The following is a 25081-nucleotide window of genomic DNA, read 5'->3' as shown; positions in this document are numbered from 1 at the left end:
AAGGAAATGAGAGACGTGAAGAGTCAACTGGAGCAAATTGATGCTGAGAAGTACAAGGCCGCGATAATACGAACAAGAGCGGAAAAATTGTGGGTCGGTGAAAGGCCAAGAAAACGCGCGTTGTCTGACGAAAAGAAATATGCGTGCCAGAAAGAAATTCGTCAAATAGCTAGTGGCAACGATGTCACGTTGGATAGGAAGGTCATCATGCGCGTGATAGCCGATCATTTTACTTATCTGCTTGGACAACAAAGGAACACTATGGAAGGGTTTCGGGAGAGATTTTTACCTTTTATGCCGAGGCTAGACGACGAAGTTAAAGCACGTTGGAGGTGCAGATTTCTCTAAGAGAAATCGAGGACTCAATCGGCGACTTGACGCTGGGCAAGGCGCCCGGGCCCGATGGCCTAGGGGCCGCCTTCTATAAAGCTTTTAAATTTAAGGTAGCTCCTGTGTTGCTTGGGGTTTTCGCTGAAGCTTACGACCGTAAGCGAGTTCCACTTTCATTCAGAAGGTCGCACGTTGTGCTGATACCCAAGAGTGATGACCCGGAAAAACGCCTCTCCATGGGCTCTTTTCGTCCTATCAGCCTCACCAATGTGGACTAAAAAATATTTATGAAAGTATTAGCCAAAAGACTCCAGGGGGTTATTACAAAGCTGGTAGGGCCACCATCAGACTTGCGGTATAAAGGCCGCAGCATAGCGACAAACATTCACGTCGCACGAAGGTTCTTGAATGTTGTGACGTTCTAGGCGAGCGCGTGGCAATGATGCAGCTCGACCTGGCGAAAGCTTTTGACCGAGTCTCGCACGAGATTTTATTGGACATTCTCAAACATTCAAATGTTGGCCATGTAATACTAGAAGGCGTCAGAATGGCGTACACGGACTGCACCATGCGTATTATAGTAAACGGGGAACTTACGGAGAGCGTGAACGTCCGCTCCTCAGTGAGGCAGGGATGTCCTTTGTCGCCTTTGCTTTTTGCACTTTATCTCGAACCGCTCTGTTTGGCCATTGACCACAAGGAAGCTATTACGGGCTTCAGGCTGGAGACAGCACACGTCAAAGTCTTGGCTTACGCAGATGACGTTGCTGTGTTCTGCTCAGACAGGGAGAGCATCAAACAAGCCACTAATATGTATGCGACTTTTGTGACTGCACCGGTGCCCGAATAAACTGGGATAAGAGTTACGGGTTTTGGCATGGTGACTGGGATGTTACGCCAGAGCAATACTCTCGGTTACGCTGGTCGGCAATTCCAACATGTTACCTAGGCGTGCCACTTGAATCTTATCGTGATCCAGAAGCGCACTGGTCTGACCAGGCGCGAAGTGCAAAAGAAAAGTCTACTGCATGGCAAGGCAGGCAATTGTCTATTTTTTCACGAGCCACTGTCTGCAACATTTTTCTGATCTCCAAAATCTGGTATGTGATGAATGTGTTATGTGCATCACGAGTTAGCATACAAAAACTTCACCGCGTTTTTGCTGTTTTTATTTGGGCGTCCACTTGGGAGCGGACTAGCAGAATGAATTTGTTCCGCCCTATTAAGAAAGGTGGCCTCGGTCTTGTTCATTTGTTTTTGCGACAGGTTGTGTCGCGATTTATGTATTTACGGGAACAAAATCACCCGTTCCTTCGCACTATCATACAAACGAGGCTACGGCGACTACTCCCTGAACTTATAGCGTCGTCCCGCGAAATGATCAACGGGTCTGTAACCGGGTACCTGCGCGAGGTGGTTCTCTCGTTCAGGTTGCTGAACGCACGATTTTCTTTAGATTATTTAATTAACGTTAAGAAGAAAAAGTTATATAAGGACCTAGTGGAAAACATACTACCAGAGCCCTTGTACCGTTTCCCACATCGCGGAGGTGCTGGACAGGATGTGCTCAAACGAGTAAAGAAAATGCCTATACAACCATCAGTTAAAACATTCTTCTTTCAGTTGCACACAAACACACTCGCTGTTAAAACCTGGCTCCAAGATAAAGGCATTTATACCCTGGACCACTGACTGCATCTTATGTAAAAAACCGGAAACGATTGAACACGTATTTCTAGACTGTTAGGACCCAATATTTCATTGGGATGTGCTTCAACGCACATTAAAGAAACAACTACCCCTTGACCCTTATGGCATTCGTTTCTTGCCGGTAGACGTATCCGGGGGCTTTCCGTACGATGTTATCATGGTCCTGGTCTTCACGCCTTGTGGAAAACGAGAACGCAATATCAGCATGTTGATAAAGATATACGCCCTGTTCGCGAACATTTCATTGAAAGTGTCGTGCGTCTGCGAGATGTGTATCGCGCTCTCGCAAATCCGCCAGACTGGATCTCCGTACTTGATGTATTGGTATGCATGAAAAGATTTTAATCCCGCGGTAGCCAAAGTCTGGCTGCCAGGTTTTATGCCTTGTAATATATGATTTCGGCAATAAAGAAAAAAAAAAGCCCGGGTAGCTCAGTCGGTAGAGCGTTAGGCTTTTAACCTAACGGTCCAGGGTTCGAGCCCCTGCTCGGGCGAGTGGCGAACTATTTTTTTCGTGCGCATTTATGATTAAACTATTCGTAGGTCCGCATGAGGCCGATCTGTGCAAGCCCGGGTAGCTCAGTCAGTAAATAAAAAAAAATAGCTCAGTCGGTAGAGCATTAGGCTTTTAACCTAATGGTCTAGGGTTCGAGCTCGCGCGAGCGCCGAACTTTTCTTTGTCCTAATTTATGCTTCCACTATTCGTAGGCCCGCTTGAGGCCGCTCTATTCGAGCCCGGGTAGCTCAGTCTGTAGCGCGGTCAGGCTTTTAGCCTAACGGCCGAGGGTTCGAGCTCGGGCGAGTGGCGAACTAATTTTTTCGTGCGCATTTGCGATTCCACTATTCCTAGGTTAGCTTGAGGCCACTCTGTGTGAGCCCGGGTAGCTCAGTCGGTAGAGCGTTAGGCTTTTAATCTAACTGTCCGGGGCTCGAGCTCCAACTCGGGCGTGTGCTGAAGTTGTTCTTTTTTTTTTTTTCGTGCGCCCCTATGCTTCCACTATTCATGAGTCCACTTTTGTGAAATCAGTGCAAACCCGTTTAGCTCAGTCAGTAGAGCGTTAGGCTTTAACCTATCTGTTCGGCAGAAGAAGCCGCACCAAGGCGTCGTCTTCTTCTGCTTCTTCCACTGACCCCGGTAAGGCTATGCCCCACTATATGTACAGTCACAAAGGAAGCAAGATTAGTTGATAGTGGTTGTGGTAAACATTTTATTCAAGAAGCTCACAAGAGAGCTCCTGTGTGCTTGAGTGGCAGTCCCTGGTCCGGGACGCCATTGGAGATGGCCACTGCTTGGGCGCGCGCGCCAAGGAGCGTTGCGCATCCAATGTAGAACAGCGGAGCAGGTACTCCTCCCAAGCCTCTCTAGTTGGGATGGGGAAGAGGGATGAGAAAGAGAGTGGAGTTGAAGGACACGAAGCCACGACGTGAAAGGTGTCGGCGAGGACCTGACAAGTCGGGCACGCGCCAGAGATATCCAGGATGAAGTGCCGGGGGACCGCCGGACTAAGGAAAGTGTTAGTCTGAAGGCGGCGTATTCGTTCGTCTGCTTTCGCCAGACCGCGAGCAGGGCCAGGGTAAAGTCGGCGCGAAGTGCGATAGTAATCCAGAATATCACGGTATCGTGTGAGACTCGAGTTTCCAGGATCCGATTCAGGACATGGAAGGGCAGCAGCCCGGAGGAGAGAAGCGGGGGCAGCGGCATTCGCCGCCTCGTTGCCGGGAAATCCTGTGTGTCCTGGAGTCCAGGCTGTTCTTACGGAGTGAGGGCTAAAGCGTCAGGAGGCGGCTTGAAGGAGACGAGCAGCCAATGGGGTGATGGAATCCTGGATATATCGAGAACAGCCTGAGCGCGATTGTGTCAAAATAGTGTGAGTGGTTGGATGGGAGGCGGCCAAATCGATGGCAACCTCCACTGCATGGGTCGCACTGTCGGCTCTAAATGAGAGGCCGTTGACGTGGTGACCTGTGATCACAGCGGCCGTGTAGTGACCCGTGGGGGAAGGGCCCGAGTGACATATGGTCGGAGAAGCAAAATCGCGGACATGCTGCGCTATTGTTACCAAGCGCCCCGATAGCGAGAGTAATAAGCCAACTTCGTTTTCTAACGCAGGGGTGGCCGGCAGAAAGCGACCCATCTAAGGTCCACCTGTCCGATGGCGTATAATGCACTACATTACGGCTTAATGAAGGGCTACCGTTTTGTATTTGTTTGTTTTATTTTCTGAGCAGGCGCTGTGAGAAAATGTGTTTTGAGCTCTATTTCTACTAACATATTGCTGATGGAGTTTTTAAAATTCAAGCATTACGATTGGTCGGTGTCTGCCGCCCGATCCCGCTTAGGAAAATGGAATGGGCTTGGTACTTTCGCTGTAGACACTATCGGGAACAGCAGCGCCGTGTGCCGCGATTTCGCTTCACCAGCCGCAAATCACTTCATTTTCCGTGGCGACTGTGCACCTACGTACAGTCGGTGTTGAAAAGTTAGAGACCACTATGTCCGAGAAAACTTTAAATTGCCCAAGCAATTTTTTACTGTATTCGGTCGAGCTGCATCGTACACTTTGTAAGCGGGTTTAGAACAGGCCGGAAATGTGAATTCAATGCTGCCTCCCGAAGCAACAGGAATATTCGTGCTCTTCTGTGTCACGTGGTGTCTGAACTATTGAAGCTGACTGTACGGGAACAATGAGCCATGTGGACAGTAAAATAATCCGTGAAGAGTAGCATGCACGACTGTTGCGAAACCAGACTGTCGTCCTACCGCGGGAAATGCATTCGACTTCGAGGTTCAGCGCCAGGCGAGCACCTTTCTGCTGCAGGCTCGGTTTTTGATTTGCACGCTTTTCTTTCCGTGTCGCACTGGTGAGCTCTACATGTATGCTTGTCTGTTCTGCATGCCTTCTTCCGTTCTCCCACCCAGGCTTGATAATAGGTATAAGGCTCTCGACTACTTCGTTGAAAAAAGGTTACTCGATGGAACATATTGTTGAGGGATCCCGAAAACGAAACCAGCATTGCTGAGATTGAAGAAAAGTGACCTTGTCCCTACGCTACAATATCAAGCACAGAAGGAATGAAAACATACATGGCTTAGCTTAAACAGCGGCCTAAAAAAGAACACACGTCGCCGCAAAGCCTGTCTGGGGAGAATTCGTGCATGTCAGGAACGGCGATGATGAACATGTTATTTCGATAAATTTTTGAAGGCGAAATTCCTAGATGCCTCATCAAACACCAAAATTGACCGTCGGCTTCGGCGTCCCGCGTCGGCGGTGTCAACACCCATGACGCAAAAAATCATCATATCGTGATGACGCTACAGCTCGCCATGATTTGTGACGTCAAATAACGTGACGTAACATAATAACTTCATCACATGACATCGTCGCTTGTTCGAAGGTGGGCCAATCACGGAAGCAGTGCAAAACTAGGTGAGGTGCAGTAAGCTTGAAATGCCTCATATTCTCGTGCCAGTGCAAAACCATGTCAGCTAGCATAAAGCTTTCGGAGGGGGGCGGGTTATGATTAGTACATCGACTGAGAAAATAAAGAAGAAGATGGCTTTCGCCTTCGAGTCGTCTTTGGCGAATGCATAAGGGACCCTGTGATTTTTTGACAGCGGGGCCGTTTAAGCTCCGAGAATTCCCGTTAGTCGCGAACAAAAATTATCATGAACCGGCACGCGCTTCTTCTTTCTCTTCGTCCTCTTCTTGATCTTCTGCTTTGCTCCTAGGACACGTGCGCCTATTTGTCCGGCGTGCGATGCAATAACTCTGATGGGTGAGAGAACGAGTAGAGAGAGAGAAGAAAGAGAGAAATTGAGAGCGAGAAAGAAAGAGAAAAAGAGAGAGAATCAAAGAAAGAGAGATAAAAGATACAGAGAGAAAGACACAGAACAAAAGAGGAAGCGAGAAATAGAGTCAGAAAGAAAAAGGGAAGAAAGAGATAGCAACAGCGAGAAAGAGAAAGAAGCAGATTGAGAGAGAAAGAAAGAAATTTAAATAAACAGAGACAAATGAAGCCAACGAAAAAAGAGAGAGAAGAAAGAAAAAGGAAGAAAGAGAGGAAGAAACGAAGGAAAAAAATAAGAATATCGAGGAAGGCCGCCCCGCTGCACGCTTCCTCCAGGAGTGGTACCACTAGTGTCAGGCTGCCTTAAATTCTTTTTTTTTTTACAACGAAGCTAGCAACTAGTGTTGAAACTGCACGTGCGCTCAAATATATTCACAATATTGCTGTTTTCGAAAAAAGTCACAGTTTCGCCGCAAGCGCTAAGCAGTGAATGTGACAGTAACAAATTAGAAATATTGAAGTAAGATAAGTCATCGCTGAAGCATCCTGACCTTATGGGTCCTTGTCGAACTCAATGTAACCGTTATCGTACCTTATATGTCTTACCGAAGTAATCAAACCGCACACATCTATATATACTTTTTAGGACGTTTTTACCCGCCTTTACTGATTATTGACCTCATTGAGGCAAATGTACCCCTTATGAGCACTGGTCACTGCATGACGTGCCATACGTGCCATGACGTGATGACGTGCCATGACGTGCCATGACGTGATAACATCTACTGCGTGACGTGCCACTTCGTCATCACCTACGCTGGTACCGCAGTGGATAAGCAACCGCATGCCTATAAAAGCGGGTCCAAAGAAAATACGTTGATTATTCCTTGTTCCGAAAATGACAGAGTTGTTTCGTTCAGTACGGAAGCTCGGCTGCCTAACTGTACTACAGTCATCCACGGTCAGTTCTTCGATACATCTCGGCTCGTTAGCCATCAATGGGGCTCGGAGCTTACAGTTCCGCGCTCGAGAAATTGGCCGCCCCTGCATATGCCCCAGAGAGCCCATGTATTACTATGAATGTACACATTGTGTAGCGTGGTACCGACGGAAAATTGCCGCCTAACAGCACATGCGCAATAATAAGCCATCAGTGGCAAGGACTTTCATTAGATCTTAAGAAGATGTTTACATCTAAGCGCTCGTTAAGCGGTTATTAGAAAAAAATCACACCATCTCCCGCTAAAGGGGACCATGAGGCGATGCGAAGCAGTGTTTCGGCATATAGAGCCCGCGTTTCAGAGGGGGAGTGGTGAGGGGGGAAAGGGGAGAGGGGAAAAACGAAGGGGAGGAGGGAGGGGAAAGCGGAGGGGAGGGAAGAGGGGAAGTGGAGAGGGGGAGGGGAGAGGGCTTGCGCATGCGCAGTAAGGGTGTTCACGCCGCACACCACCACCGGATTGAACTCCGCTATAGAGATGTTCACATCTAAAAAAATGATTTGTTCATCCGACGCTCAGCAGTCAGCGCAAATTCGCTGATAAATGTCAGTTAAAAACAACAAACGACACTCTTTAGCTATGTGAGTAAATCCTACAAGTCGTGAAATACTAAGAAATAAAACTATCTTGAGTACAAGGATTTGTTTAATAGACAACACGTGTGATAATAATGGGAACAGTGGCGCCGCCTTGGTAGCAGAATAAAAATCAGCTAGGGCAATCGCCAAATGGAACTGCTTAAACACAGCGCGCTTCCATTTCAAATAGAGGATAGTTTAATTAAAGGAGGGGTCACCGTTCAGAACGGGATTGAAGAAAGTGGCGCTGATCGAAATATTGTCTGTCTTATTCAGCGATACGAGCATTGTTTTCTTCATTAAAAAGGTAGATTTTTTTCTGTTGCTTCATGACGTTTGGAAATGACGTTTGGTGCCTTAGATGGCAAAAGCATGACATAGAGGACGTGCTACAGTCCAGGCGCGTATCAAGTCTCCGTTTTTCCACTAGAGGAACAGGCGCCAGGTGCGACATGTGCATGGTTACATGATGATGACTGCAATGATGTTTAAGTTCAACAACATTAGTAATATTGACGCCATAACTCTATTCGCGTTCTTCTGAGTGTTTAAAGACATTTTTTTACGAAGATGCAGTGGCGTAAAGCGTGCCGCTTCACTTCTTTGTTTGCCCTAACGCCACTAATTTTCCTTAGACAAAAAAGAAAGACATCACTATTTACAGTCCCTTTATGTGACGCTGAGCAGAGCACACGCGAAGGCTTATGCGACACTCATAACATTACACTCACGTTCTCATTTGATTGCATTGTTACTTCCTATTACTGGTTCTTTTCGGTCACCTAAATGGTGAGATCTGTTCATCGCGGTATTAATCCAAATTTGATTCACCTGATTGTCATGTCAATCCCCTTTCATTCCCTTATTAATATTAATTCACATTTTCTTCTCCTGATGTGCTAATTATCGCTGCTAAGCGCTTGAGATACCCTTACTGCAATCCCAACCCAACCCCCTTGACTCTTTCTGCACGTCCCCTCAGTGTTTGACTATACTTTCGGGATCGGCCCGCCTGACATCTTGTACCGTCCGTGTTTCGGACTCGTCAGTCATATGAGCTCGGACTCGTGAGCATTGAGCTCGGACTCGTGAGCTCGGACTCGTGAGCCATTCTGACTCGTGAGCCATATGAGGTTTTGGCCTCAATAAGGCGACTGTATGTCAGGTTTGGGTACCTACAGAGGAACAAAAATATTTTAAGCTTAGGTATGTACGTCTGCTATGCGCGCTCTGATAATTACTAGTACTGAATATTGTGCTCTTCAATATTAACCGTGTTAAGCGGTTTATTGGACGGGACTCTGGCGACAATTCGCTATGGCGACAGTCCAGGCCAAAGCACGGGCTCCGAGAGCGAGCGGCGTTTTCAAGAGGACGACCCACTAGGAGCCGCTGGAGAACGCAACCGTTAAACAGTACCAATTGCTTCGCCACAATTACCCCGGGTACGAAAAGGGAGCCGTCCGGCGACCTAACAGCTCGTCACTATGAGTGGGTCATAGTAGGCCTTGAGGCGCTCCACGTTGACTATGTCGCGCCCTCGACGTCGCATGTCCGAAGCTGGTTCGATGGGTTCGATCAAGTAGTTGACCGGGGATGTGCGCTCGACGACCCGGTATGGGCCTTCGTATTTCGGCAGCAGTTTTGAAGAGAGGCCACTTGCAGTGGTAGGGACCGAGAGCCATACGAGCGCTCCAGGGAGGAACGTGGGCTCAGAAGTGGTGGTGCCGTCGCGAATGCTCTTCTGCAGCTCTTGTTCCTGCGTCGTAAATGTCTTGGCAAGCTCGCGACACTCTTCAGCAAGCCTGGCTGTGTCAGAAATAGGCGCACACTCAGATGGATCCGGCTTGTATGGAAGTATCGTGTCGATGGTGTGCGACGGGTGCCTTCCGTACAGTAAGAAGAAGGGTGAAAAACCAGTAGTGCTCTGAGGGGCGGTATTATAGGCGTAGGTGACGAAGGGCAGAATGGCATCCCAATTGGTGTGATCGGCGGCGACGTACATTGACAGCATGTCGCCGAGCGTGCGGTTAAAGCGTTCGGTTAGGCCATTCGTCTGCGGGTGGTAAGCAGTAGTTTTGCGGTGAACAGCATGGCACTCTTTCAGAATGGCTTCCACGACTTCCGATAAGAAGACACGGCCTCGATCGCTGAGAAGCTCTTGGGGTGGACCGTGACGCAGTATGAATCTGTGTAGTAGGAAGGAGGCAACATCGCGCGCTGTAGCCGCTGGGAGGGCGGCGGTTTCGGCGTATCGCGTTAGATGGTCAACAGCGACGATGGCCCAGCGGTTACCAGCCGAAGTCAGAGGAAGGGGTCCATACAAATCGATGCCCACGCGCCCAAACGGACGGTTAGGGCAAGGTAATGGTTGTAGACCTGCTGGCGACACGTGCGTTGCAGGTTTTCGGCGTTGGCAATCGAGGCAGGAGCGAACGAACTTCTGCACGTAGCGGTACATCCCACGCCAGAAGTATCGTTGTCGTATGCGGTGGTAAGTTTTGGATACCCCAGAGTGCGCGCATTGCGGGTCAGAGTGGAAGGCTTCGCATATTTCAGAACGCAGACTGCGGGGTATGACTAGTAGCCACTGGCGGCCGTCGGCGTTGTAATTGCGTCGGTGCAGGAGGTCGTCACGAACGGCGAAATGGTGGGCTTGACGACGCAACGCGCGAGTGGATGGTGTTGCCGACGGATCAGTGAGCAAGTCGATCAGCGAGGTGATCCATTTATCCTTGCGCTGTTCGGTAGCGATGGTGTGAACGTTGATTGAAGCAACAGCCATGTGAGATACTGAGCAGGGGGCATTGTCGTCAGGCAAGGGAGAGCGCGAGAGGGCGTCGGCGTCAGCATGCTGGCGTCCGTTGCGGTACAGCACGCGGATGTCGTAGTCCTGCAGGCGAAGTGCCCAGCGGGCGAGACGGCCTGAGGGATCCTTCAATGACGACAGCCAGCATAGTGCATGATGGTCGGTGACGACATCAAATGGGCGACCATACAAATAAGGTCGAAACTTTGTAAGGGCCCATATGATCGCCAGGCACTCTTTTTCCGTGACTGAGTAATTGGTCTCGGCTCTGGTAAGCGTACGGCTTGCGTATGCCACGACATATTCGGGGAACCCTGGTTTGCGCTGCGCAAGGACAGCGCCGAGGCCTACACCGCTGGCGTCCGTGTGTACCTCCGTTGGGGCCGTAGGATCGTAGTGGCGTAGGATGGGAGGAGACGTCAACAAACGACGGAGCTTTGCGAACGCGTCGTCACACTCGGACGACCACGAATTTAGGGGTCCGTTACTTCCAAGGAGCTTCGTCAGCGGCGATATGATGGTGGCAAAGTTTCGTATGAAGCGTCGAAAGTACGAACACAGTCCTACGAAACTGCGCAGTTCTTTTACGGTCGTAGGTTTGGGAAATTCGGCCACGGCCCGAAGCTTGGCCGGATCAGGAAGGATTCCGTCCTTGGACACGACGTAGCCGAGGATTGTCAGCTGCCGTGCTGCAAATCGGCACTTCTTCAGATTCAGTTGGAGGCCGGCGTTGCGCAAACGCGTCAAAACATGCCGCAGACGTTGGAGATGCGTGGAGAAGTCCGGAGCGAAAACCACGACGTCGTCGAGGTAACACAAGCACGTGTGCCATTTCAAGTTGCGCAGAACGGTGTCCATCATGCGCTCGAAGGTCGCGGGCGCATTACACAGACCAAACGGCATGACGTTGAACTCGTACAAGCCGTCGGGCGTGACAAAGGCTGTCTTCGGTCGAGCGTCATCCGCCATGGGTACTTGCCAGTACCCCGAGCGCAAATCAAGAGACGAAAAGAATTCGGCTCCTTGCAGGCTGTCAATCGCGTCGTCGATTCGCGGCAGCGGATAAACATCCTTGCGAGTGATCTTGTTGAGCCGTCGGTAGTCCACACAGAACCGCACGGAACCGTCCTTCTTCGCAACGAGAACAACGGGAGAGGCCCATGGGCTGTCCGAGGGTCGAATAACGTCGCGTCGAAGCATATCGTCGACTTGCTCATTAATGACCCGGCGTTCTGCGGGAGACACGCGATATGGACGTTGCCGCAGTGGTGGTTGGGCGCCGGTGTCGATGCGATGCGTAACAGCGGAAGTGCGGCCGAGAGAAGATTGCCCGTACATCGAAAGAAGAACGAAATTCTTCCAGCAGGCACAGAAGTTGGGAACGCTGGACCGATGTGAGGTCGTCAGCAATGGAGGACCTAAACACATCAGCAGGTGACGAATCGGACGCGGAAACAGCACTGAGCGTACCGGAACTGGGACAGTGCGTGTCATCGGGTGCGTCCATAACTTGTGCGTCTTCGAGGGGTTCCACTCTGCCAAGACATTCCCCTCGCACCAACGTAACAATGTATGGAGATGGGTTGTTAACAAAAATAGCGGTGCTGCCCTGAGTGACTTGGACGGTCGCGAAAGGTACCAGCAAGCCTCTCCTTGTGCAAACGTGGTCAGATGGCGAAATGAGCGCAATGGTGTCGGAGAGACCGGCGCAGTCGACTGACACAGCCGTCGACGAGTTTGGAGGCACTTTGGTATCGTCTTTGACGAGGATCTTGCTCGATACCGATGAAGTGTCTGCCGGCGTCAGATCTGAGAACGGGGAGAGTTCGATTTCGGCTTGTGCGCAATGAATTACGGCGTCGTGGCGGGAGAGAAAATCCCATCCCAGGATGACGTCGTGAGAGCATGCAGCAATTATAATGAACTCGACGTCGTACAAACGTCCTGAATGACGACGCGAGCTGTGCATATTGCTGTAGGATGAATACTCTGGGAGCTCGCTGTACGGAGAGACATCCCAGAAAGTGGCGTCCTCACTTTTCGCAGTAATCGGCTCAATTTTTGGTCCATAACGGATACGGCGGCTCCAGTGTCGACAAGGGCAGATGCGGGAACACCGTCGACAAACACGTCTATCACGTTCGATGGGCTTCGCTGAGGGCTTTCGCAGTTCGATAGCGTCGCAGCCCTTGCCTCCTGGACTGCGACGACTAGTTTTCCTGGTCGCGAGCGACCGGACGTGGGCGCATCGGCGACAGTGAGCGACGTCGTGGAGACGGAGAGCGCCGAGTAGATGGAGCTTGGCGTGACGTCGGCGACAGAGGCGTAGGTGGGGCGTAAAATGTGCGGTTTGACTGGCTGGTGGCGGGCGACACGACTTGAGGCGGTTGGTTCGCGATTGCAGTAACGCGCCACGTGGCCGGCGTAACCGCATGCGAAGCATATGGGGCGGTTGTCAGGTGTGCGCCATCGGTTTGCTGGAGCAGGGCCCGCCCATGGCGCAGAACGTGATTGACGGGGTGGCGACTGATATGACTGCATCGTTGGCTGCAGTCGTGGCCTCTGCATGACGTCGGCGTAGGTAGCCGGCACAGCCGCTTCGAAGGACTGATGTCTAGGGGCGGCTTCGGCGTAACTGTGTGGGGCTGCCGCAGGTATTACTGGGGACGTCCTGGCGACAACTTGGGCGTAACTGAGTGGTGCAGGAGCTGGATGGTGCTGGTGGTACTCAGGCATGACCTCCGCGATTTCCTGCTCAATCGCTCGACGGAGGGGAGGGAGAAGAGTGGTTGACGGCTGTTGAACGTACTGAGGTTGAGCAAAGTCCAGCAGCGAGAACTGGCGCGCAATTTCCTCGCGCACGAATGACTTCACCTCTGCGAGCAAGGCGGAGTGGTCGGATATGGTCGACAAGCCAGCGAGCTCGGCGTCGCGGGATGGAGAGCGACGGGTCATCGACCGCTGCCGGCGCAGCTCCTCGTAGCTCTGCAGAGCGTGATGACCTCGGCCACTGTGCTGGGGTTTTTGGCGAGCAGCATCGTGAAGGCATCGTCGTCGATGCCTTTCATAATGTGCCTCATCTTGTCAGATTCCGACATGGTGGCGTCGGCTTTCTTACACAAATCGAGGATGTCTTCAATGTAGCTGGTAAAGGTTTCGCCGGCCTGCTGAGCTCGTTCTCGCAAACGCTGTTCGGCCTGCAGCTTACGAACGGCAGGGCGGCCAAACACGTTGATGATGGCGGTCTTGAAGTCGGACCACGTCGTAAAATCGGATGCGTGGTTGTTGTACCACAGGCCGGCCACACCCGCGAGGTAGAAAACCAAGTTGGTCAATTTTCCCGCCTCGTCCCATTTATTGGGGACACTCACGCGTTCATAGATCGCGAGCCAGTCCTCCACGTCGGTCCCATCTGCGCCAGTGAAGACTGGGGGGTCGCGGATACGAGGGACACCGGGGCATGAGGTCGGTGTAGGCGGAAGGCGTCTGCTGGGCGGCGTCTTGAGGCATGGTAGCTGGTAGGGTACGGGATCGAAGCTCCAGAGGCATCGAATGGGAGCACAGCACTCTCCACCAATTTGTTAAGCGGTTTATTGGACGGGACTCGGCGACAATTCGCTATGGCGACAGTCCAGGCCAAAGCACGGGCTCCGAGAGCGAGCGGCGTTTTCAAGAGGACGACCCACTAGGAGCCACTGGAGAACACAACCGTTAAACAGTACCAATTGCTTCGCCACAACCGAAATTTTAAATGTGAAGCATTTCTTAGCGAACCACAGGCATTTTGGGCTTTTCTATCTACGTTTATATCTATCTATCTATCTATCTATCTATCTATCTATCTATCTATCTATCTATCTATCTATCTATCTATCTATCTACCTAGCCGCCTACATCTGGGCGCTCCTGGTTGTCACCAAAATTGGCACAGCAGGGAATCAGTGTATGACAAACACTATTCATTGGTCATGACATGAATAACGCAAAATGCCTGTCGCGTACGTCATGAAACCCTTTCTCTCAGTCACGCGTGGCACATACCCGCATAGCGGAGTTCATGTTTTCCGGGTATGTGCCACAGGTGATACAAAGTCGCAACCAACTCACTAAACGCGAACACACACATTGACACGCAAGGAATTGATAATAATAACAATAATTGTTGGGGTTTTCTGTCCCAAAACCACGCTATGATTATGAGAGACGCCGTAGCGAGGGGCGCCGGAAATTTTGACAATTTGGTATTCTTTACCGTGCACCGAGATCGCATAGTACACGGGCATCTAGCATCTTGCCTCCATCGAAATGCGACCGCCGCGGCCGGGATCGAACCCGCGACCTTCGGGTCAGCAGCCGAGCACCGTAACTGCTACACCACCACGGCGGACGCAAGTATAGTGAGGAAGCTGAAGACAGAAGACCCCTGGAAGACGCTCAACTACCATGCACTCATTCACGTGGTCCGCAACGTGGACCACGTCGTATACGCAAAAACCAGGGTAAATGCTTCCTACAATAAATCTGCCGAGAGAACCAGGCCGCTCATCATTACCGGTGAATTCAAGATTGATTTTTCAAGACCCAACAACGCCTGGTCTTTATACTGCGTGAAAGAAGGCTTGAATATGGACAGGCCATCAAGAAACCTCGCTGCCACGTCCAGTACAGGAGGCATCATAGATCATTTCATCGTAAGAGGCATCCAGGATTTCCACCAGCTGTGCTATACCTCGCACTTCATCACACTTAGACCCCTCGTAGCCGCGATCACGAACGGATCCGATTAACAAGTCCGGTCCAGCTGCTGGTGCTCACTGATCATGGTGATGATGACCTTGTTCAAGAACTGTCAAGAACCACTTCTACACACACACGGGTTCGTGAAACGTGTGTGCGTTCTCCGTCATAACAGACAAGCATAAGCATAACAACTGTAACGAAACTGCAACAAGTGTGACTGTAACGTACGAGCCGTGCGCCTGCGCGTGCCACTCGTCTGTGTGCATATCCAAGGAAACTTTCCTGAATGAAGCTTAGTTGCGAGTAACCCCTGTACTGTATATGTGTTTCTTCTTTGTGCTGTTAGGATTCGCGCTATCCAGAATTGAAGAATATAAGCATTACATGTCAGCTTACCGCGTCTGGTGTTGGTAACACCCATGTTGCTGCTGACAACGTTACGCAACTGTAAATAACTGGTTATATAATACATATGCGTTTCTTCAACATATGAGTGTGCGTATACCACTTCCACATTTCTTGATCGTCATTCCGTAACGTTTCGCTCGATGTAAAAAATTACGCCACAGTCACCATCCCGCGCATGCTTCGCATAACATCGATTCCCACGGTACGTGCGATCTGCCGAATTTTTTTAATCTCTCCAGAGGTGAATTACCGTGACAGCTGTGAAAGTGTGCTTTTGATCTGGCGACATGCTGTAAGCTTGTGCTGCGAACGCAACCTCTAAGAAGGGAAGAGTATATGGACAGTGCACAATCAAATATTCGGTTGCAGTGAATGTAAAAAACGGTGCTGCATTCTCGTGACGTAATGAGACCAGCCTTGTTAGCAGTCCTCGTCATCGTCATTTTCGATTGTGACATGCACTGCCCTTGTAAATATAAGCATCGCTGTATTGCGTTCAATGAAAAGTGAGCGGCGACGGCGTCCAACGTAAACAAGTACAGTGGATGGTTGTAGCTCTGGAACAGGCGCATAGACGCAATTACACTGGTCTTTCTTGAACTTCATGTTCGTCGAAAGGTTCAAGTGGTGTCTTCAAAAGCAATTTTTAGAAATGACCTAGCTTAATTTTTTTCTTAATGGACTTCGCCTATATTCAGTGCTGTATCAAGAGAATTCAGCCTATATCCCTGCTACATTCGAACTATTTTTCATTATATAACGTTTATTTTCTACTTAGTTATCATTGTATAAAATATATGTCTTATGTGTTCTTATTTCGTATATATTTATAGTTTAGCACACAGGCTTATATCCTCGCTTTTTTCCCCTCGAAAGTCGTTTCGCCGTCTTTAATATTTACACTATTTAGAATGAATATTCCTTACTGATTAGAAAGTAATGAATTTTACCATGCGCTGTGCCACTTACTTCTGCTTGAAAGAAAGATGGGAAATGGATCAGCGGTTGACGCAACCTAATGTGCTTGTTATTTATTTAACACCCCCTCCCCTCCCCTGTTCCAGATAATGAGACCTGTGAGATACATGCATAAACGAAGAAAAATCTGACTTACAAGTACTCTTCGTTGGTACGCTTTTATGTAACTTTTTTTTCCATTGCTGTGACTTTCACGAATCCTATTATCTGTGAAAAGGAGTAGCCGGCGTTATATAATAGCGCTAACTTCTCCTAAGCAACAAACTATAACTTTTTTTTTGTAAATATCGCGTTCACGAAGAAACGCCTACACAAGGCTATATATCTACTCTTGAGTTGTACTTTTGGAGCTTTTACCAAAACATCATCTTTTGAACTTGATGTCGCAACGCACTGAAGGCGGATGTTTCGGTCTCCGTAAGACTACTAAACAATGCCGTCTCCAAAATAGAGACGATCTTGCGAATTCACCGCAATCCGAATGCTGCAACGGGCGTGTGGAATGTAATTACTTAGTACACTTCTTACTCGTTTCCTTTGTTCATTTGCTTGTTTATGGAACGCCTATGTACACCCTCGCGGACCGCCTTTGTTTCTAGATCTCAGCCATTATACATGGTACTGGTAGGTGTATCTCAGTCATTGCCTTGGAAATTAACTAAGCTTTGAGTGTAGACGCATTGAGGCCAATGTTTGGCGCCCATTGCCAAATATACCTTGGTCCTTATTCCCCTAAACTTTTCCACAATCTCAATGCGACGAGGGCATACATTTCAGATGGCCAGCAGGTTTCCATTTACCACAAGAAATGCCCCCTGGTGCATAGGCTTCACGCCCTTTGATGAACGCGTCAGCGGCAGGTCCTTCATGAAGCCCTCTATAACGCAGTGATTAACGAACGCAGCCGCTTAGTAACCAAAGGAAGCTTGAGGCGCTTGAGTAGCGTCGCGCGAGCGAGTGTCTATTTGATATTTGACGTGTATCGCGCGCTTTCGGTTTTTCTAGAAAAAATCAACTAGAAAGATTTCAGCACTAATGAATGTTTGATGCTGAGGTTATTAGTAGAGACCGGATTTTAGGGAAATGCCTATTTTTTTCGTTGCGCTCCTATCGTGCCACTTTGATATGTGAGCATGAATTAGAGGTTAAGAAAGGTTTTTATAGTGTTTTTATAGTGCCTTTAAATGCCTATTTTTGACGTTTGTGCCTAAATGCTCACAAGTGCCTATAAATGCCTATTTTCAAAATTGGCGCTTGTATTCACACTATTTAGCCTCAAGTTGCGCTCCCGGGAGCAGTTTGAGACCGTTGTTCATGCTACCGCGCAGCACTGACTGTTCGGAACTATCGGGTTCAACCTAGTCCTGTAGCTCAACCAACTCCCAGAAACAACTGCTAGCAGCCGTGAAGTGGGACACGCACATTCGCCGCCGCAGAGACACGGCGTGCGCGGTTCACGAATGCAAGACTGTGGAGAGCCGTCAGCAGAAATGAGAGTGAAGAGCAAAAGAAGAAAGGAAAATATAATGTGCACGCGGCGTTTGTTTTTGTAAGTTAACTTGTAAGGTGTTCACTGCATCATCGTAGCCAGAATTTTTTTTCGGGAGGGAGGGGGTTTCAACCATACTCTATCTATGTTCGTGAGTGCGCTTGTATGCATGCGTGCATATATACGCATGCAAAACTGAAAAGTTTCGGGGGGGGGGGGGTGTTGAACTTCCTCTCACCCCTGGCTACGCCAGTGATTCACTGGCAGGGGAGAAATTGGCTCTACGCGATTCTACCGGGACAAGAGGAGGAATCCCTCCCTTCAGGTGCTTTAGCGATCTGGCTATCTGCTCGTGCTCTGCCCTTCTCAGTCATGCCGAGAAGACACCTAGGAGCGTGTGTGTTGATTCGACAGTGGAATCCTGACTCACCGTGCAGAACACGGGAGTGACCGTGTTCTGCGAACCGTGCGGGACAAAGCACGTTGTACGGCTATGTTCAACTGTTTAACGCCTTTGTGCCATCGTAAGCAATAACATTTTTGTTTTGCTTTCGTAGATAGAGCTCGCGCACGTCTTTGTTTCAAATTATTTGCAGTTATGTGAAAATTTATTGTGCCTATATTTACTATTTTGGAAGCCTAAAACGTTGTTTTGCCTCCCTTTTTTGGCGCCTAAAACGAGCTTTTTTAGGGCCTAAAATTTCGGCCTCTAGTTATTAGATGCGGCCTACAGATAAAAAATGATATTTTACTGATTCAATCAAGAATTTAAAAAAATTGACTAAATAAGGTTAATTATACTAATTAACGCATAGTTATGAAAAAAAATACACGTTGTGAGCACACACGACTACCACTAACTTTGGCAATGGGCTGTTGGAACGGCTTCTTGCGAGGATGCCCCTGCTGCGCGCAGCGCGTCTTCAAGAAAAGCTGACTTCGGAACGGCGGGGTGGTGCTCCACAGCGACAACGCTGCAAAAGTACAAGCGGTGTCAAAGGTCAACGCGTGAACTGAGCTTCCCGTTGCCACAGACGTCTAGTAAGAGACCTAGACGCCCCTCGAACCACTGCAAAAAACGCAGGTGGCCTCGTTCGGTGCAGCAAGTGGCGCTACAGGGCCCACCACATCCTGCCCTGTTCTGCCAACTGCGACGGGATAAACGTGCGAACTACATACGACCACATTATATCAACCAGGGTCGCCCGCCAGAGCACGCTGAGGCACCTTCTCAAGCCAAGTCGCCGCGGGGCCTGGACCGACCACCGCCATGCAGCCAGTGTCGCCGAACTGAGATATTTGTGACTCATCCACACGCCAAGTCGCAGCGTGGCCGGGAGCGACCACCGCTATTCAACGAGTGTCGCCCACCAGAGGCACTTCTGGCAAGTCTCCCAACCAACTTGCAGCGTGGTCGGGACCGACCACCGCGATGCAGCCAACACCGCCCACCAGAGACATTGTCGACTGTTCCGCGCGCTCGCAGTCATGGCCGAGTGTGATGACGAAGAGCGGCACCGAGGCCCTGGCGCGCGGGCAGCTAGAGCGAGGTAGAGAAAGACGAGGACAGAGAATAGAACAGCTTGGCCCAGGAACGGGCGTTGTCTCTATCTCGTCCTTTACAATATATATATATATATATATATATATATATATATATATATACGGCGCATGACGACGGCGACGGTAAAATCCAGCCGAGAGTGTCCATATAATTGCTATCGCAAAAAAAAAACAGCTAAGTCGCAAGAAAATTGGAGGCGAGGCTTATCCTTCACTCAGGTGTCTGGTAGTGGCACTGGCGCGTCGGCGTTCGTCGGTGTTTATTGAGATTTGCTCAACAGAGGACATTTGGCAGCCATCCTGTACATCAGGCATTGCATAGGTGGAAGGGCACCACCTACTAATTTTATGAAATAGCGTTGTGAGTAGGCTGAATAAGCTATTCTCTGGTGGAACGCAGCAGATGAGGGCTCATAAATGTGCGGCGCCTCCATATTCGCGTGGCCTATCTCCCCACCTAAAAAAAAACAACTCGTAGTTAGGTTCAGTCACCGGTCGTGCATATTCCTCTCTGAGCAGGATGCACACGGTCATCGGCAGGAGGAATGAATGGGGCCAAAAAAATATGAATGCAGGATTACACATCGGATGTCTATTGTGAAGCTGGTGTTGGGTACCGTGTGTGTCGCGCTGTCCTTGTACGGTGCTTAAATGTTCGGTTAAGAGAATACTCTCGCGTATTACAAGGCTCCTCCTGCGCGCGCTTCCCAATGCGCCTAAAGGAGCGCAATAGCGACGCCAGACAGCTTTGTGCACAGACACCGATAGTTGGGGACCATGGTTGAGGCCCACATGATTATGAGAATGGCACGTGTGCTAACCACCCATCCATAAGCGTGAGCAGGGTTCGCCATTAAGGGGAGAAGGAGGGGCATATTGCAGAGCAGCCCCCCCACCGATGTGTTCAGCACGAAAAAAACGTGGTTCGCAATAGATAAAAACATGAAAATGAAGCCATGACATCATTCTCGCAATGGAACGGCCTGCATTTGGTCCACGGCTTTCAGGGGGTAAAAGTAGGAGGTAAACAGTTCTTGGAATTCAACAGCAAGGGTCCTCGGCCGCCATGATTGTAAAGAAATATGAATGGCCGTAACCCTGCGCATCAAGCAATCACGGGATGGGCCCAACTGAGTAAAGATGAATGGGCGCTATGAGCGTCCCCTTTATAACGGTTCGATGACATGTGCGCCACCTGCATCGAAAAAAAGAGAAAGAAACGCATTGTTTTTTAAGTCGGCCTAATGGTGTGTCTACTTCGACTTCATCGATCTTATTGTATAAAACAAAAACAAATAGACAGCCCAGATCTCCGTCCCTTACGGCTGAATGACCTTTCCGCACTATTTATTTTATTGCGATAGCAATTATATGGACACTCTCGGCTGATTTTTGTCGTCGCCGTCACGTCCCGGATATGTATATGTATGTATATGTATAAAATAGGCACAAAAAATAAAGCAGAAGAAAATTCTGAAGTACCCGACCGCGGATTCGAACCAGCAACCCCTCGGTCCCCTGCGCGTTGCGTTAGACTATACTAAGCCACACGCCATGTATGCGCAGGCGTAATAACGGCGAGCTATGTATACACACCATGTACCGCTGGTGGTAAGCAAATCTCGGAGGAGCGTGAGCGTATTTTCTGTCACGCAACGCTCCTAATTTTCTTTCAGTTTGAAAACTGCCCTTGAATCGCGCACGACAAAGTGGCCCTTTTCTATACCCACTCGTGATGTGGAAGAGAAAAAAAAAGAAAGAACACCGGGAACACCTTGCAACAGACGCCCCCGTGTGGCTGGAGACGCAGGGGGTAACTCCACGTGCCACAGTTTAAAAAAAAGAAATATCTAAGAGCGTCTGATTCTCCATTGTCGACACTTGCAGACGCAGCACTCCTAATTTTCTTTCATTTCGAATACTGCCGTTGAAACGCGCACGACAAAGTGGCCATTTTCTGTACCCACTCGGGATGTGGAAGGGGAAAAAAAAAGACAAAGAATACCCGGCACACCTTGCATCAGACGGCCCCTGTGGTAGAAGATGCAGAGGGTCACTCCACACGCCGCAGTTTAAAAGAAGAAATATCTAAGAACGTCTAAATTCCCCCACTTATATTAACCGCCGGTTTCATGGCCGATCCCCCGTAGTGGGTAAGAGCCATGATTTAATCGGCAAGCAAGCAAGAAAACGAGCAAGTAAGCAAGCAAGCGTCTGATTCTCCATTGTCGACACTTGCAGCATGTTGCTCAAGCACATAGGCGTAACAACTGTGACAGTTGTTAGTTCACGCTGGCCCTGTGCATGCCTGTGCGTTCATTTAGGGCGTCCTTCTTTGTGCTTTAGCGGCACGCTGCAAGTATCGAGCTGCTTCTGGATCTTCGTGTGACATTTCGATTTCTTATTATCGCATTCATTGCTTCGCCCTTTGGCGAAACTGTGACTTTTTTGTCCTTTCTATCCACTTAATTCTATCGCGGTCGTTTTCAGCTTTTTATTGTTGTCCCCAAAACTCAAGGCTTCATGTAGGCTCGTGCCCAAACACACCTGGGTGGATATCGTTACATTCAATCTGGACATGCTCTGTCGTTTCCTTACCTTTCCCACAAAGTGCATTGTTCTTTACTGAATCTCGCTTTACAACTACGCTTTCTAAGGCCACCTGATCTCGCTTTCAAAAAGTAAAGCGCTAAGCGATATGGGGCTGACCTGGCGCCCCCTTTAGATGAATGGCGGCCGTTTTTTGGCCACACGTACCTTGAGCGTAGCTTGTCACAGTACCTGCCGTAGTAGCTTTACGTCTACCTGTCTACGTGTTCCATGCTCGAACGACCGACAACTGATCGAACACATGGCGTTTAGTGTCCCAGCGGAAGCTGTGGCAAAAGGGCCGGCCTCTTATCGCACTTTGAAGATCGTCGCAGAACTAGCGTGACTCAGCTAATATGACGCAACCAGACGGTCACGTGAAAGCGGTTCATTCGATAAAACCCATGAAGCTGCGGCTGTGGGGCTCATTCGCAGCAGGGGACGTTCCCAGGGCTGTTTCTGGGTCAGGTAGCTTTTCGCAAGTGAGTGTCTTTATACATTCGAAGTGTGCGGCGCTTAACCTTTGCTTTGTTAAAGGAGTACCGACACAAAATTTTGAAGGCGAGATAAATTTTGGAATAGATTAGACACACGTATCATGTAAGAAATATCAGTGGCTCATATGGCCTAGAACATGTTTAAAATATATTTTGAAGTGCGTGTCTCACAACTGTACGCAGAACGCCCCACTTCACGACATCCACTTGGTTTTAACGTAAACAACCGCCTGCATCACGCGTTTGTGTTGGCTGCCTTGCTCCTTGCGAGCGCGTTCTCCTAGCAGACCTTTTCGACGGAAAGTGGGGCTCCGCCTTTATGGGTGTGCACGGCAGTACAAAGGCTGACGTCCTTACCTCGGCAGAGCATTTTTGGGGGGTCACGCATATTTACAACGACCAGGAGGCTTTCGTCGAAAAGAGTTGTCAACGCGGTGCTTCTGTGCTCGCGGCTTTGTGTGATCGCGTAGCCAGCTATGTTTACGTGAAAGCCACTATATGTTCCGCATCACTCGGCGTTCTCCGAAACTGCGAATACGTGACTGGTTTAACGTTTTCGCAAATAATTGATACCCTTTGTTTTCGCAAACGTAACTGCTTCATATTTACCTGAATGTGGCTGGTTTCGGCTAATCAAAAGTGGCATTACTAGCAAGCTTTTCTCTCGAACCACATTTCCCACACGCCAGGTAGCATTGTTGGCATTTGGATGCGTCGACTTGAGCTTTCGTATGCTCACGTCCAGTCGTCCAGTCGTCGGTGCTTGCGTGAAAAAAAATGTGGCTCACTATAGGCTCCGTGCAGACTCTGCTGCCCGAGCGAAGGCGTCCCTAGCGGCAAGAAGCGCAGATTTAGCGGGATGCTCGCAATGGGGTGAAATCGTGGAACTATGCCTTTTACGATGACTATACTTTTCGTGCTTTTCGCGCTTGGCCAGTGACCAGAGCGACGGTCCGTCCGCGTTATCAACGCGATCAGTCAGCCGCATGTGGTGGACGATAAGAACAATATAGCATAAACCATAAAGCATCGCTTGGCGATTGCACCCCTGCTCGCTCCCGATGTGACGGCGCGAGGTATTTTCGCGGGGAGTTCGTTTTGTGTCGGTTGCGCTACTCGTAGGAATGCTGAACTCCAGGAATAATTGCTGCGTTGTTGGGTGCAATAAGACCTACAGCAATTTTTCGTGTGCTGGTTATTACCAGTTTCCATTTAGAGAAGTCGGCGCAGCAAATGCAGTGCCATGGCCGTTCGATGGAAAGCGTTTTTTTTTTTCATTCAGCGGCCGTGACAGTGCAATTGCTGGTATCGCCAGTTTCAAGCTGCCGCTGAGTTCGCTGTTGCGTTAACCCGAAGGCAATAAGCTGTGATTGTTTAGTGAGCGAGGCCGCCCACGTTACGCGTGCGCAGTTTTGCTCAACGGGCTCGTTACCTCCGTTGTCTTCCCCCAGCTCATGCATTTTACGTTGCCGCGTTCGCCTGAGGATACACGAGGTCTGGCGAAAAGAAGCACACGCGCTAACGCTGCGTTCTCTGAGAGCTGCTAACAATTGGACGTCTTTTGAAAGCAAACGGTAAAGAAAACGAATCAAGCGAAGCACCAAAGCACGGCGCAGTGGCTTGCCGCCGCCAGCGTCGTCTGCTCCCTTATCCCGCCAAATCCGCTGCCATGGCCGCTTTGGCGCTGGAGGCAGCGCGCGACTGTGGCGGCTCCTAACGTATGCACGGTGCCCATACGGGGCGCTCACTTATAGCTTTGCGACTCTCCGCGTCTTTCAGGCGATCCACTGTCCTCTGCGTTTGTCACCACTTCCAGGATCTCCGGCGAGGCACCAGCAGAGAAAGTGTCCAAAAACACAAAGGGAAAGTCTCGTTCCTCGGGGGCGGGACTTCAGTTTCCCGTGGGGCGCATTCAGCGGTTGCTGAGCAAGGGGAACTACGCGGATCGATTCGGGGCCGGTGCCCCGGTTTACATGGCAGCCGTTCTGGAATACTTGACAGCCGAGGTGCTAGAGCTGGCCGGGAACGCCGCTCGCGACAACCACAAGGCTCGCATCACTCCCAGACATTTGCAGCTGGCTGTTCGCAAAGACGAGGAGCTGAGCAAGCTGCTCTCGGGTGTCACCATATCCGAGGGCGGCGTGCTGCCCAACATTCCGCAGGAGCTGCTGCCGAAAAAGAGCGGTGGGAGTCGGCCTTCTCAGGGCGGCCACAAAGGCGGTGACGGGGCCGGTTCAAGTCAGACCTACTAACCTCATCGGACGCTCCGTTTAACGGCACCGGTGTATAATAAAGGAAATTACTATTGCTATGCCTGATTTTTGTCAATTTTGCATTCGTCGAATTGAGAGCGCGCGAAGGCGTTCTTTTTCTCTGGGAGTCGTCTTTTCCTTTTTTTTTTATCGGGAGCGCTCGCGCCTTGTGTTAACTGCTCAAATATCTATTGCTGTCATGCGCCTTTGAGATCGCAATCGGCAAAATCTTGAGAGTGAGCGTGGTATCGACACTCCGGCTTGAAGTACTGCGACAGCAAACGAGCTGAACGTCAGATATCGTTGTGTGCATGACAGGCGAGTCTAGTACGTAATGCGGATGTGTTC

At 49.8% G+C, this 25081-nt stretch overlaps 1 non-coding gene and 1 pseudogene across 1 annotated transcript; both read left to right on the top strand.

The window, feature by feature from the left end:
* The window catches only part of LOC119393372 (histone H2A-beta, sperm-like), a 37150-nt pseudogene extending 12358 nt beyond the window's left edge, over nt 1-24792 (top strand).
* On the top strand, nt 2462-2534 carry Trnak-uuu (transfer RNA lysine (anticodon UUU)). Its single transcript has one exon. It is a non-coding gene; the product is annotated as a tRNA-Lys (tRNA).
* Nucleotides 24793-25081: the final 289 nt, after the last annotated feature.

Source organism: Rhipicephalus sanguineus, chromosome 1 (assembly GCF_013339695.2).
Source record: "Rhipicephalus sanguineus isolate Rsan-2018 chromosome 1, BIME_Rsan_1.4, whole genome shotgun sequence".
Classification (NCBI taxonomy): domain Eukaryota; kingdom Metazoa; phylum Arthropoda; class Arachnida; order Ixodida; family Ixodidae; genus Rhipicephalus; species Rhipicephalus sanguineus.
The sequence above is the reverse complement of the archived record's forward strand: the minus strand, read 5'-3'. Positions and strand labels throughout refer to the sequence as shown.